This window comes from Apis mellifera, linkage group LG10 (assembly GCF_003254395.2).
Source record: "Apis mellifera strain DH4 linkage group LG10, Amel_HAv3.1, whole genome shotgun sequence".
Taxonomy (NCBI): domain Eukaryota; kingdom Metazoa; phylum Arthropoda; class Insecta; order Hymenoptera; family Apidae; genus Apis; species Apis mellifera.
In genome coordinates, this window is record NC_037647.1 from 6,513,251 (window position 1) to 6,520,482 (window position 7,232).

A 7,232-nucleotide genomic window follows, 5' to 3' on the forward strand; every position below is an offset into this window, starting at 1 on the left:
AGATGTATACATAATTCTGAATGTACACAAACATTTATGAAATCGTGCTTTGTTGTTATTATTACTTTCATTTGCCGGAGTTCAAAGTTCTTGCTATACTTTGAAACAGTATCTCGAGAAACTTGTACGTGTACACATCTAAACGTAATTTATTCCACATCTAACGTTAATTCGTTTTTTATTTAAATTAAAAAAATTCAATTTGATTCTTTCAATAAGGTGTTGATATATTTATGGAATCCCTATTATCCTTTTTTGAAAGGATATTTAATTACAAAAAACAATTTTTGTAATTACTTTGATCTCTGGAATTGATTCTCCAAAAATATTTCGTAAATGTATTAATAGTTTACGCTGGAAATAAGATTCATTTAAGAGATTCCATTTAAAAAAGAAAGTTGATACGACTTGGATGATTCTCTTTATACCAAATAATTTTTATTCGAAAAATTTTTCTCTTACTTTTTTAATTTTGAAGATAATTCAAATGTTTATTTATTTTTTTTTAGATCTGTGTAATTATACTTTTTTACATAAAAATTAAGAAGAAAAAAGAAACATTAAAAAAAAAGGAACACCACGACATTAAAGACATTGACGTTTCTGAATATTCCGCATTTGTATTCTCCTGGATTAAATGAAAGTACACCGCTATTATCTACTTTCATTTGGATAAAATGGAAGGCAAAGTTGCCTTTTGTGATGCATAAAAGAGTTAGATGCGACGCGAGATCCGGCGCTTGATATTAAAGTATTAATGCCGTGTAACACCGTCCAACCCCGTCCAAGGGATATTTTAATATAAACGGGGAATTTAGATATTTCACTTTGACAAATTCTCGACCCCCAACAAGTGCTCAAAGGAAATTGAAGCTAGCCAACAACGACTGCAGTAGGGCCGTGTACACGCGATGCGGCTGGTTATTTTATGTTTACAGATGACTCGACATCCCATAATAAATATCGTTGCCCGGTCCACAAATCTTCGGTGCATCGCATTTGTCCCCGTTTCTTTTTTCTTATTCATGAAACCGCGCCGGACGTCCTCTCCTTTTACGTATCTTGGCGCCGTTGGCCACCATCCCGCCTTAACATTATGAAAATCTCAATAACATCGAAAGAAATATAGCTCCATCTCATCCCTTTGTAAGTATAGAACAAAACGTTTTTCTTTAAATATATTCAGAATCAATTTCTAACGAATTTGATTGGCAGAGGAACAGAGAGAATCTTGATCGAGCAAAATAATTATCCGTTCCATTCACCGATTACTTCTACTCAAAGAGATTTTCATACACAAAATTTTCATTTTTTTAAACGCGAAACACGTTCGAACGAAATCTCGTGATTCGTGCAGACGCGTTATCACAGTGTTTCCTTTATTACCATAAACAACGAGAAATAACGAGAACGGAGAAACGCGTTAATATTTCAATAATATTCGTAATGGATATTCAACATCGGTATTGTTTCGTTCTAACGAGGACGATAAAAATTTCCTCCCTGTTGCCTCGCAATTGTTGCGAATATCTCTCTCGATGGAAGAGCCACTCCGAAACGGGGGAATTTAATTAATATAATGCACGCGGATCCGTGGCCGGGTGGTAGTTTCCTTTCATCCAGGTCTCTCGATCGGTCGAACCGAGATGAATGCACCACTGTTCACCCCTTGTGAGTCTATAAATCCGGTGGTACGCGGATTCGTGCATCGGATGCATCTTCGACGAGCGCGTATCGTGTTCGCGCACCTATGTACGTACCACCTTCATCCGGGATTAACTACATGTCCGAGGGGTGATTGGGGGTGTTGGAGAGGGGAGGATATGCTTTCGATCCGGCTACGGTCTCCCGTACAAGCGCGTTTATCGACGACCACCACGCGAGGAAAGAAGAGAGATGGAGGAGAAAAAAAAATGAAAAAGAGAAAAAGAGAATTCCAGACGTGAATAATCCTGGGGAAAAGGAAAAGGCGCAACGATACAATGTTTCTTTGTTCGAGGGTAGATACGTTTCCAAGCGGTACCCCTCTGGTTGCAATCCTCGTTTGAGTTAGTGCTCTACTGTCTGAGTGAGATGTTGTTATCGATATTGTTCCTGGAAAAGGATAATGAAGATACGCGAATCGTTGGTCGGAGGGAAATAAAAGTCGTCCCTCTCTTTTTCTTTGCTTTCCTTTGAATTTTAACATTTTTATCGTTTTTCTTTGGATTCGTGAAAACAAAGAGTGAATCGTGTTGGGATGTATTTTTCAATTGAATAATTCGATTACTTCTAATTGGTAAAAAGAAAGACCAAAGTAGATGAAATAGTAGATCTTGAAATGATCTTGAATAATCTTCATTCAATTCCATCCTAGTATCTTTATTACGCCTAACAATTTTTCGACGTGTTTTATCCTCGAAAAATGGATCAAGTATTCTTTTTATCGCGTCTGGTTTCGTTTTTAAAATATGTATTCTGATCGTGTATTTTCTGAAAGGATTGTAGAACTTTAGATGGAGAATTTCAGATGGAAACGTAGCGTAGTTATAGGATTTTCAAAATTTTTAATCTCCGTGCTGCTAAAACGGAAGGTTGAAACTACAACGATGGTCAATTTTTTCTTTTTTTTTTTTTACAGGAAAGCGTTTCCCTCCGACCGAGGTATCGATTAAACGGTTGATAGCAATTTCCTGCAGACGGCGGGCCGATTCGTTAACACGAAAATATGATACGGATTTTATTAGCGCGTGAAATGGAAGCGATTTTGTTTCTCGCGCGGTGGCACACTTTTTTCACCGGTGCTCGCGCGATTAACGCCGTGGCCCGCGTATCGTTTCGCGTTGTTACACGGCGCGGAACAGCTGGCCGAAGAGTTCAATTTTTGTCGTGGCGGAACGGGCGACGATTTAATGAAAACACAGGCGGTCGTATTTCCATGGGGAAAAAAACCTTCGACCAAGAACAATTCTACCGTCACCTGGTGAACGTGTACACCATCGCGACCGAACGAATGGGATAAGAAACGAGCCGACAACCGGAAGATAGATTTCGAGATAAAAAATGGTAAGTTATCCGCGACGCTAATGATTTGTTCTGCGAATTACACGAGTTCCTGGCTTAAAAAAAAATTACGGGATGAAACGAAAGAGAATGAACCTTTCTATATAGGTGTCTTTGTACAATATAATAAAAGTATAATAAAAGTGTAAAAAATATCCAAGAAATTTAATAATACATTTTTTTATCGGGAGACGCGAGAGGATTAAATTTAAAATCACGCGAATATTCGGCTAAAAAAAAAAAAAAAAAAAAAATATTAAAAAAATTTAATCCTACGCGATACGTGTATATTAAAAACAAGAAATTAATCCAACGTTACAATCTCTTTTCTATTTTAATTACTTTGCCTCTCCAATTTTTTTTCACAGCGCGCCACGAAATTCCATTTATTTCTCCATTTTTGGAAAATATGACGTAAATATAAACGTAAGCAAACCGTGACAATATGCGCACACCATGTCAACCCGTGACAGTCACAGCGTTGTAAGGGATTAAATCTCGCGCGCAAGCGGGAATCATCGCGGTATGCTTCGCGATTTATCTGCCTCGTTAAACCAACAACTCGAGCCAGCGCGAAGGTGGAGAGAAAATCAGGCGGAAAACGATACGCGTAATTATCCTCTCGTTTCTCGATAATTACACGGAGAGGTCATATCTTTGTGGAGGAAAAAAAAAAAAAAAAAAAAAAAATAAAAGCGAGAAAACACCAGTCGATATCCAGACCAGTGCAGCTATAATAAAGCCGGCTCTCAAAAACATTTTTGATTTATTGTGACAGGTTCCACGTTCAACGCTCGTGTTTATCAGGGCTGGCCGCTTATCAATCACGTTACACGGGAATGATCCAAGCGACGTCATCGTTCGAGAGAAGGAGGAAACTTGCTCCATCCTCTGTGACCGCGTTAAGGGAATCAGGGGGTATCTACTATGGCGGAGTAAATCAACCGGTATCCAGAATTGACGCGGAGCATCGAGGGAGGCAGCTGACGGTGACGCTGCGGAACGAAATGATTGGCGTATCGGCTCGCCCGTGGGACCGATTCCGCCGGCTAGGGCCAAATGGATCGTCGATTTTTCCCTGACTACCTCTGGGAACTGGACGGCTGGAAGGGAAGTCGTAGAAACGGATAGGAACAGCGGTGGCAGAGATTCGAAGCGGTCTCTCCCTCTCCCTCCTTCCTATTCCTCCCTCTCTATCTATTCTCGTTCGCTTCGAAAATCAGATTACGATACGTCGATCGTCGTTAAATAGATAGAGATCATACTCCATTATGGAGTAACGAACGATTAAACGATCAATTGGTTGAATTTCTTAGTCACGAATCGGTAATTTCATCGAGATGCGTCATATTTTTTTTTTAAATCCATGTTTCTTCCGTTGAAATGATTTTCATCAGACACAGGTTTTATTTATAAACGCTTCTAGGAAGTTGCGCGAGAGAATAAATTGTTAAATTGATTTTGCAACAGAGATTTATCTGGAATTTACGCGGATAAATAAGTTTAATAATAAGTAATTAGAGTAAGTAAATCGCGGATGTTGAAAAATTTTTATAAATTTTTATAAATACGATCGAAAAATGTAGTTTAAGCGGACATTTGCTTTAATCTTCGAGTATAATGTGAACTATAGTTTGGATATTTTATATCATGCGTATTAGATTTTTATATATTTTAATTATATAAATAGAAAGAAAATTAATGTATAACTTAAATTTGATTTTATTTTAATAAAGCAATTATTTAATTAATAAAAATCCTCTTTTTTTTTTCTTTTCATTTTAGAAAAATTTATATTCATACATATTTAATAGACGTTTCACTATAATCGATATTGATTGTAAACGTTTCTTGAATCTGAGAAAAAAGAAAATTATCGGATCAATTTAAAACCAATTACGATAAAATGTAAAGACAACGATTAAGTTATTTTTACATTTTCCTGTTAATAAATTTCTTTTGTTTATCGAGGACACCAAGCCATGCATAACTACAAGTCAGTGTGGACTATCGACAAATAAATTACCCGAGGCTAGGATTTTGGCTGTTCAAGATTTCCATTAGGAGTAAGTCCGGAGAGAGGTTAAAACGTTTGGTATTAGTTCGGCTATCTAGCTTGCTACGGTTCGCCATTCGTCTCGGCTGAAAGATAGTTGAAAATAGTTAATTTCGAGGTTCGTAAGTTCTGAAGGACTCTTGGTGTTTGACGGATGTCATCGGGAAACCCAGCCGTTGTCGACTGGAATACCAGACGGGATTTCTAGTTTTTATTGCGACTATTTTCTCGACTCTTCCGTTTCATGACCGGCAATTTCCTTTTTCTGACTCTTTAAATTTATCTTTATTTCGATAGAAATTCGTGTAACTGTCTTGTCGCGAATTTTTACTACATTTTTCTTTGCGCGAAAGGTAAAAGTATCGAATGAAATTATTATTATTATAATTTCAATCATTTCGTTAAACGTCAAAATTCACGATCAATATTACCCACTAAATATTTATATCAAACTTCATCAACCCCACATTTATTTAATATCCTCCTATCGAGGAAATACCTATTAATAAATTCCCAATATCGGTCGAAACACTGACCAAACAGTTGTTAGCCTAAAAGCGGTAAACCTGATTCCTGAAATGCGCGGGAGTGTACTTGCTCACTATCAGAATCTATCTTTATTCGAGTGGATCCCAACGGGTTACCAGCCGGATGCTCCACCGGTGCTCGTGCAAGTTAAATAAATTAGTTCTAACTCTGTTCTATTGTAATTAGCGTGGACATGGAATAGTAGTAGCTTCTTGTCGTGTCGTTGAAATTGGCCCGATTTCGAATAGTTAAAAAAAAGTGGATCGAACACGAGGAGGATCCGGTATGAAAATTAATAGGGATCCACGCGTACAGGCGACAATTCGTGATTTTCGAAACGGGCGTTTTCAACGGGCGCGGAAATAGAAGCGGCAAAGGGAACCCATTCATCCGATGGAGCACAGTATGAATGGGGAAAATGAAATGGTCGCGCGAAATACCGGCGTATTTTCATCCAATGTTCGTCCAGCTTGTAATTAACAACACGTCGGTTCATTACGGGAGTTACATAATGTCGATCTATCTTATTACCCCGCTGCGGCGAAAATTTTCCACGATACCCGCCCTATGTATATCTATAATTTACCAAACGAGCCGGCACGCGACCCGCTATTAATAACGGAACACGGCTATTTCCGCTTGATTCACGATGGAGGGATGTATCTTTTGTGGAACGAACGATTGACACGGCTTTTCGATTTTATAATCTCATTGTTCGTGTTCACGAATCGTTGTTTCGTAGGTCGTGCGAGAATAGGAGGAAAAAATATGAACGTTGTATATTTCTCTTCTATCCTCTTTCAACAAAACGTTCATTGTAACTACTTGAAAATATTTTATTGGAAAGGGAATTGGAAAGAGAATTTAAGGTTAAAGGATACAACGTTTTCCTCCCTCGCGTAATCCGCATAAATCTGCAGAGAGTAAAATTTTTAAAATTTATAATTCCACGCCAAAGTTTCACGCGTCATCCATCCCCCAAACGCGCCCCATCCACGAAAACACGAGGCGTCGATAAAAAGGGAGTTTCGCGGCCCTTGTAACGAGAAGTTCTGGTGTCTCGTTTGTCAGGCTTAACACCCAGGATTGGTACAAATATGATAAGCCCGGTAATACGGGCTAACGCGTTAAAGAAAGTTATCGCCCCTTCGTGTTCACCCGCGGAAACATAAATTTCGTTGGATAATCCCGGGACGGAATGTGTCAGTGCACGCTCCGTAACACCGATGTCTACGATCTGTCGATTTGAATTCGATTAAGACTGTGAAGACGCGAGGCCGAGGGGAGGGGGATATAAGCATCGCTCCCACGGGAGGGTGCGAGGGATGGATGCGAGGGAAAAGGTACTTTCGATTAAATGGGCAGCCATCCGGCAAGAATAATCATAGCTGAATAACGGGGGCGTTTGTTATTGGACGAAATGTTAGCTCGTGCATTATTCAACGAGCGGAGGACTGGTATTGGTGTTGCTAATTCGATCGTGGATCTATCTATGTATCTTCATGGCCGAGTTATAGTTCCCAGGCGTTGTTGCTAATTAATACACCGAAGTCGGACATTATATCGGACAGGTTATTGGCGTAATTTCGGGAAAACGACGCCAGGT

At 38.9% G+C, this 7,232-nt stretch overlaps 1 long non-coding RNA gene across 1 annotated transcript; it reads left to right on the forward strand.

Annotated features, from left to right (window-relative positions):
- The first annotated feature begins 491 nt into the window (after window positions 1-491).
- On the forward strand, window positions 492-4,211 carry LOC107965117. The gene is made up of 3 exons (XR_001704627.2): window positions 492-1,146; window positions 2,621-3,045; window positions 3,821-4,211. It is a non-coding gene; the product is annotated as an uncharacterized LOC107965117 (long non-coding RNA).
- The last annotated feature ends 3,021 nt before the right edge of the window (window positions 4,212-7,232 follow it).